Raw genomic sequence first — 7,492 nt, forward strand, 5'->3', positions numbered from 1 at the left:
TCCCATCCCATCCCATCCCATCCCATCCCATCCCATCCCATCCCATCCCATCCCAGGACACCTCCCACTGTCCCAGGTGCTCCAGCCCCAGTGTCCAACCTGGCCTTGGGCACTGCCAGGGATCCAGGGGCAGCCACAGCTTCTCTGGCAATTCCAGCCCAGCCAGGAATTCCCAGTTTCCAATCTCCCACCCATCCTGACCCTGCAGTGGAAAGCCACTCCCCTGCATATGAATGAACAGGCTGAGAGTCTGGAAGCAAATCCTGAAAATGCTTCTCTTTGCAACTGCTAAATGATGCCAGGAGCATCATGCACCTTTGGAAGTGGGGACACACCTTTGGAAGTGGGGACACACCTTTGGAAGTGGGAGCAGACCTTTGGAGGAAGGAACACACACCTTTGGAAGTGGGGACACACCTCTGGAAGGGAGAACACAAGCATGTGGAAGAGGGAACACACACCTTTGGGTTGGAATAAGGAACTTTTGGAAGAAGAAACACAGGTTTGGAAGCAGGAACACAGCTTTGGAGAAGGGAATGCAGCTTTGGAAGAAGGAACAAACACCTTTGGAAGAGGGAACACAGCTTTGGAAGAGGGAACACACACCTTTGGAAGAGGGAACACACCTTTGGAAGAGGGAACACACACCTTTGGAAGAGGGAACACACACCTTTGGAAGTACCTGGTGCCTTTATTTTTAGCTCTCACTTGGTGGAGCTTTAGCAGTGCTTGTTCACAGCTCAGCACTGCACACAGCCCTCTGGCAGATGAGCTGAATTCTCAATATTCTCATTTATTTTTGCTAAAGCTTCAGAGGAGAGTGAGAAACTTCTCAGGATTTTACCAGAAGTTCCTGGAGCCAGACAAGGATCAGACTCTCCTTTCTTGGAAAGCCAGAGCTGTTCCTTGGGGTTCTGTGTGTCCCTCTTTCTCAGGAAGGGCTCAGCACCTCCTGCCTCCATCGAGGGGAAACCAAACAGATGAGAAGCTAAGGGCTGGCGTGGGCCTGGCAGTGCCTGTGGACTATCCCACAGGCTTTCCAGAGGCTGCAAAGCCCCTCGGATTTTCCTGGAGAGCTAAAGGCGGTTAAATGCTCAGGCACACGTCCATAGCGAGCTTTGATCGCTCCATCGATCCCGGTGCTGCTGAGCCCTGCCCAGGGCGCACAGCTCCTGCAGGATCGATGGGCTACAGGGACTCACCCTGCCCCAGCCCCGCTGCCCTCAGCAGCTCCAGGAGCCCCTCTGCTCCCTCCTCATCCTCACGGGATGTTCTGGAGCACTGTGCAGCTCCTGGGGAACGGCCCCACGGAGCCCGACCCGCGGGGCTGGAGGGCCGGTGCCCTGCTCCAGCGTTAATATTTTCCCACGGCTGGCGCTCAGGAGTGCGTTTCCCAGAGAATACAGAAGCAATTGTTAATGTCATGTCTGATTTCCTTCCTGGAGACGGGAGACGGACGGAGATTTACTGGAAGTGTTCTTCTCCGTGGCGAGAGAGCGGATGCACATTAGGCAGCTGACAGCGAAGATGAATCCTCTGGTGCCACTGCTGCTGTCCAGTGTCCAATCTCCCTCTATAATTAATGAGCTGTCAGAGCTGCTCAGAGCCCGGCAGCGGATGGCTGGGACGCCAGGCAAATCGGCCCTGAAATGAGGAGTCAGCTCGGAGCTGCTCTTTTCCTGACCTTGCAACTCTCATTATCGATTCCGGGTAATTTCCACCTGTTTAGGGAAACCAAGAGTAAAGTCAGAGCAACAAAGGAGCTTTTCAAGTCTCCCTGTCAGGTTTTCCATCATTTCAAATACGCGGTCCCTGCGCCTCCAAGGAACCTTCAATGCATGAGCTGCTCCAAAATATTTCTTACTCATCCAGTTCTGAGCTTCACAGTGAAAGTAGGGACCAGAAGCTGCTCTTTGTCACCACAATCATTCACGGAGTAAAATGGAATTTGAGTAGCTGAACTGCATTAATAAAATACTCATTGCATTGATTCCCATGAGCTTATTAAAACTGAAGGTACTTAGGGAAAAGAACCCCTCAGATTTAAGTGTAGACTTGCAGTAACTGGATAATGTCTTTTATTGCAAGACAAAATGGTTTAGTAATGCTGTGTTTATTGAATTAATCCCTGTGGGTCTCTGGGTCACTGTCTTCCAGTGGGTTTTGAGGGTCCCACAGCCCTTGTGGCACAGCCCAAGGCTGATGTTTGCTTTCAGGTGTGCTTTTCCCAGGAGATCTATTCCAGGGAAGGGAACTTTCAACACGGTGTGCTTTTCCCAGGAAATCTATTCCAGGGAAGTTCCAGGAACTTTCAACACGGTGTGCTTTTCCCAGGAGATCTATTCCAGGGAAGTGAACTTGCTCCTGTGGCTGGTGGCACCGTGGGGCACTGGTCCCTCCAGTCACCTGTGCTGGGCACTCAGCACTGTCCCTCTGCACCTCTGAGTGGTAGTTCTGACTGAGTTATCAGTTAGCAGCGAGTTAGCAGTGAGTTATCAATGAGTTAGCAGTGAGTTAGGAGTGAGTTATCAGTGAGTTAGCAATGAGTTAGCAGTGAGTTGGGGGGCTGGGGGGATGCTGGGGGGTTGGGATGGGTGCTGAGGGGTGGGGGTGTGAGGATGCTGAGGGCCCGGGGGTGTGAGGATGTTCCTGTGTGAGGGCTCACCCAGCCCCTTGCAGCTCCCAGACAAGCTGGGGCAGTAAAAGCTGCTCATCCTGCCCTGAGATCCACCAGCAGAAGGGAATGGGATCATTTTGGGGCCAGGGAAGGGAATGGGATCATTTTGGGGCCAGGGAAGGGAATGGGATAATTTTGGGACCAGGGAAGGGAATGGGACCATTTTGGTACCAGGGAAGGGAATGGGATCATTCTGTGCCCAGGGAAGGGAACGGGATCATTTTGGGGCCAGGGAAGGGAATGGGACCATTTGGGACCCGAAAAGGGAACGGGATCATTCAGTGCCCAGCTCTCAGAGCTCAGCGCTCCTCTTGATCCTGATGTGATGGAGAGCACATGTGGCACTGCAGGGCAGGAGGAGATGGCATTCCATGAATAAATGAACTAGCAAAGCGATGCTGCCTTAAAACAAGAGACAAAAGCAGGATCTGGATGCAAAGCTGGAGGCAGGAATCTCTCAGGCTCAGGAGATGTGTCCTGGCAGAGCGAACAGATTGGAATTCTGCTCAGGATCATCTGCACAGCCATCCCTGCAAGTCAGAGAATTCATTCTCATGGGAGGAGAGGGGAAAAAAGCATCCTGAATTAACGGAGTGGGAAATGACCAGAGGTAACAAGTGTATCCTCAGCAGCTGCAGGGAGGGGCACTTCACTTCCATCTTTTATTTGCCTTTCAGGACATTTGTATTGCAAATTACAATGGTCTGGCTCAAGTATTTTACATATTTAGAGTGGCTATAAATAAATTTATTAAGATGTAATTTAATTAAATTTATTTATAAACCACATATGCATAACGATAATAAAATTTTGTTTAATTATATTTATATTTAATTTTATTTGTATTATATGTATTGTATTTGTAAATAAATAACTACAGAAATACGTTATTTTTTATTTATATTTTTAAAATCTTGTCTCATATTTGGTGTCCCTGAGGGATTTTCATCTCCGTGGCCGTTTCCCACAGGGAATGTTCCTCTGGAGCTGCCTCCAGCCCCGGGCACTGCTGGCTGCCCTCCTGCCCCACATCTCCCACGCCCCACGCTCCTGGGATCCCTGCCTTGCCTCAGTCCCTGCTCTGGTTCCGTGAGTGGCTCGGAGACACAGATCTGGGGAAGGCAGGAAAATATCACAGGGAAATTATTTAAGCTGAGAATGCTGGGAAATGTTTTCAAGGAATTGATCCCAGCCAAAGACAAGCCCTCCTCTGAATGTTGGGGATGGGAGGGATCGTCAATCACAGAATCCCAGAACCCCTGGGCTGGAAGAGACCCAACCTTCAACATCACTGAGTCCAACCCAGCCCCAGCACCTCAGCTCAGCCCTGGCACCCAGTGCCACATCCAGGCTTTGTTAAACACACCCAGGGATGGAACTCCACCACCTCCCCGGGAGAACATTCCAGGACATCACCTTTCTGGAAATAACTTTTTCCTGATTCCCAGCCTGAATTTCCCTTGGTGCAGCTCGAGGCTGTGACCTCTGGTTCTGCCAGTTCCTGGAGAAAGAGCCCAAGCCCAGCTGGCCACAGGCACCTTTCAGGAGCTGCAGGGGGTGCTGAGGTCACACTGAGCCTCCTTTTCTCCAGGCTGAGAACCCCCAGCTCCCTCAGGAATGACTGAGGGGGGAAAAAAAATCAATATTTTAAATTTTGTGTAACAAATCCCATCCCATCCCATCCCATCCCATCCCATCCCATCCCATCCCATCCCATCTCATCCCACCCCTGCCACGACACCTCCCACTGTCCCAGGTGCTCCAGCCCCAGTGTCCAGCCTGGCCTTGGGCACTGCCAGGGATCCAGGGGCAGCCACAGCTGCTCTGGCAATTCCAGCCCAGCCCTCCCACCCTCCCAGGCAGGAATTTTTTCCCGTATCCCACTGAAACCATTGTGGAGCAGTCCAGGCTGCTTTGAGCCCCAGGAACTCTCCGAGTTTTCCATGAGCAGCAGGAGCTGGAGCAGGACTGCGAGGGGAGGCTCAGGCTGGGTTTGTTCCATCCATTCAAGGATCCTCCATCCCCACATTCCAGCTCCATCACGGCTCCCAGGGCTTGGGAGGGCAGGGTGGGAGTTCATCACTGAGAAAACCCAACTCAGAGCAGCAACAGCTCCTTTGGGTTTCAGTTCAGGGCTTTTATGGCCCCACAAATCTCTCCCTGACACAGCAGTGGAGGCAGGGATGGGCAGAGGGAGGTGGAGAGGGAAGGAGGAGGGACAGAAAATGAGCTCTGCCACTGGGGACATACTTGTAAAACAGGTGCTGAAAGGGGCAGCCTGTCTCTTCCACTGACTAATTGCAGATTTGCATATAAAACTAAAGATATTATCGTTTGACTGAGGCATTCCCTCCTTGCAGGCTCACACTGAAGGATTTCTTTCTGGAAAACAAAGAGTAAATCCCACACTGCATTCTCATTCCTACCTTCCTGGGATGGAAATCCCTCTTTGCCTGCCCATGCATTCCTGTGTTCCAAGCCTGTGTTCCCTGAGCTCTCTTTGCTGGACATTAACTTTATATCTGCAATGACCTACAGGAATATTTGAGGTGCGTTGTCCTCTGGGCGTGTTTGGGTTTTATGGCATTCAGTGACCATGGCCTGGCTCACCTCTGTGCCATCAGTAACACATTTACCACTTGCAGTTTAATATTTTATTAAATATATCAGGGTCACCATTGCCAGTAACTGCTGCTTGCATTTTTCCTCCTTTAAAGTGACATAAAAGAAAATAGGATTGAAATTAAAACAATACAGAAGTTATAAAAACTCTATAAATATATTCTATGTTTCTATGGCTGTTACCTCATTCTCCACTTCAAACTTATCTCTGGGCGACAGGAAGCCAAAATCCTGAAATGCTTTAATTAGGCTGAAAATCTTATTTAATAAAATTCTGCGGGAGAAACACAAGCAAATGCTATTAGCTTCCACCAGGAGCAGTCAGTCGAAGGCAGTGGTGACTTTTACCCTGCAAATGGCACCATAAATCAGAGCAGAGCTGGCACAGGAGCAGTAACTGGGACTGGTTTTCCATAGTGTCTGAGGTCGTTCTGAAGAGTCCCTCCTTCCCCATAAAAGTCCTTTTTGCAAGGAAATCTGTTTATCCAGCCATTCCAGGCTAAGAATAATAAACAACAGCCTTTTCCTGGAGATCCTGTGCACGGACACCACCCAGGCACCCTGGGACAGCCCTGCCTGGGAGAGGCAAATCCGGCTCACAGGATCCACAGATCCTCCTGGAACAGCAGGAGGTGGTCAGTCATATCTTGGACTCAAGGATTTTATAAGTGTTTTCCAGCCTCAGTGGTGCTCCAGTGGTTCTGGAGATGGGAGAGTGAGACCCCTGTGTGTGTATTTACACGTCTGCTCACACACCTGAGTGTCTATATGCTCCACCACGGCCACTGGATCTCATTGTATGATCTAAACCCATCCCTCACAGGCAGTTCTGACCCTGAGCACACAGTGAGGTGAACAGCCCGACCCAGGAACCTGCCCAGGCTCCAGGGATTCATCTGGAAGGTGCCTGGCACTGCACAGGAAAATCAGCTTTCCAAGAGTGCAAACTGGCCAGGAATTCAAACAGGCTGGGAACTACAAGAGGACTTCAATGCTAGGAGCAGTGAGGACAGGGGATCACCTGAAATGGGGTCAGAGATTGCCCAGGATCCCACAGCTGGGTGGGTGCTGGTGGCTCTGGATTGCTGCGCCTTGTGCCTGGAATTTGGAGAATATGTCCCTGGATCCCTGGCAGTGCCCAAGGCCAGGCTGGACACTGGGACAACCTGGGAGAGTGGAAGTGTCCCTGCCATGGCAGGGGTGGCACTGGATGGGATTTAAGGCCCTTCCAATCCAACAAAATGAAAGTCCACCTCTAAAGCAAATGATTTAAAAATAAGTTTGCTCCAAAGGCAAGTGTTCTGCTTGAAGGCATCTGGCTGGGTAACTCCTGGCTGAGCACACCCAGAAAATGTCAGTGCAGCAGAACGCCTTGGGGGCTTAGACCAGGAATTACCAGAGGTGAGGAATTCTCAGGAAGCTGTTACCCCTCAGGGAATCACAGCATCAACCAGAAAAATCCAATCACCTTTGCAGAAGATTCTGAGTACAAAGTCGCTCCCTGCCTCTTGTGGCTGATGCTCACAGATATTTTTTCTTCCCACTCTGTTTTTGCTCCATCCCAACACAAAACCCGGGGTGAGTTTGCTCTGCTGAAAACAGGGAATGTCTCACACGGAGCCAAACATCACACGGGAAAGAAAGGAACCTCCCAGAGGCAGGCAGGATGGCGAGGACGAAGAGGAGCAGAGGGTTTATTTCCCTGTGTTTCGGCTGCATCAGGTGTGATTGGGGCTGGCATCTAATTGCAGCGCCGTGCACAGGCTCAGGAAATGCTGAGGAACAGTATCAATTCCACGGGAAACAGATGGAAATCGGCTGTGAAAAAACACTGAGCAGAGCAGACAAATGGCTCACAAAGTGTGAAAACCCCCCAGAAGCAGCACGTTTGGAAGTTTCTCATATTGTTTGAAATATTTACTCCACAGTTTATAAACTGCAATGCTGGAATGGCTCCAAGGGGTGTTGATGGCTGCTGACAGCCTCGAAATAATTGACTGATATCACTTTTGGTGCTGAAGGAAGCAGCAGTCTGGGCATTCTGCAGAGCTCAGAGTCACCAGGATGAGGGAGCTGCTGGCTGTGGTTTCCCCCTCCTTAATTCGTGCTGTGTTTGGTGTGTGAGGCACTGACCAAACCCAGAGCTCATCTGATCATTAATTCTGCTCCTTCCCAGTGCCAGACTCTTGTGCA

At 50.5% G+C, this 7,492-nt stretch overlaps 1 long non-coding RNA gene across 1 annotated transcript; it reads right to left on the minus strand.

The window, feature by feature from the left end:
* Positions 1-671: 671 nt before the first annotated feature.
* On the minus strand, positions 672-5,218 carry LOC140684199 (uncharacterized). Its single transcript, XR_012056132.1, has 2 exons — positions 5,104-5,218; positions 672-1,721 (listed from the first exon to the last, which is right to left on the minus strand). It is a non-coding gene; the product is annotated as an uncharacterized lncRNA (long non-coding RNA).
* Between the last annotated feature and the right edge of the window lie 2,274 nt (positions 5,219-7,492).

Source organism: Taeniopygia guttata, chromosome 5 (assembly GCF_048771995.1).
Source record: "Taeniopygia guttata chromosome 5, bTaeGut7.mat, whole genome shotgun sequence".
NCBI classification, from domain to species: Eukaryota; Metazoa; Chordata; class Aves; order Passeriformes; family Estrildidae; genus Taeniopygia; species Taeniopygia guttata.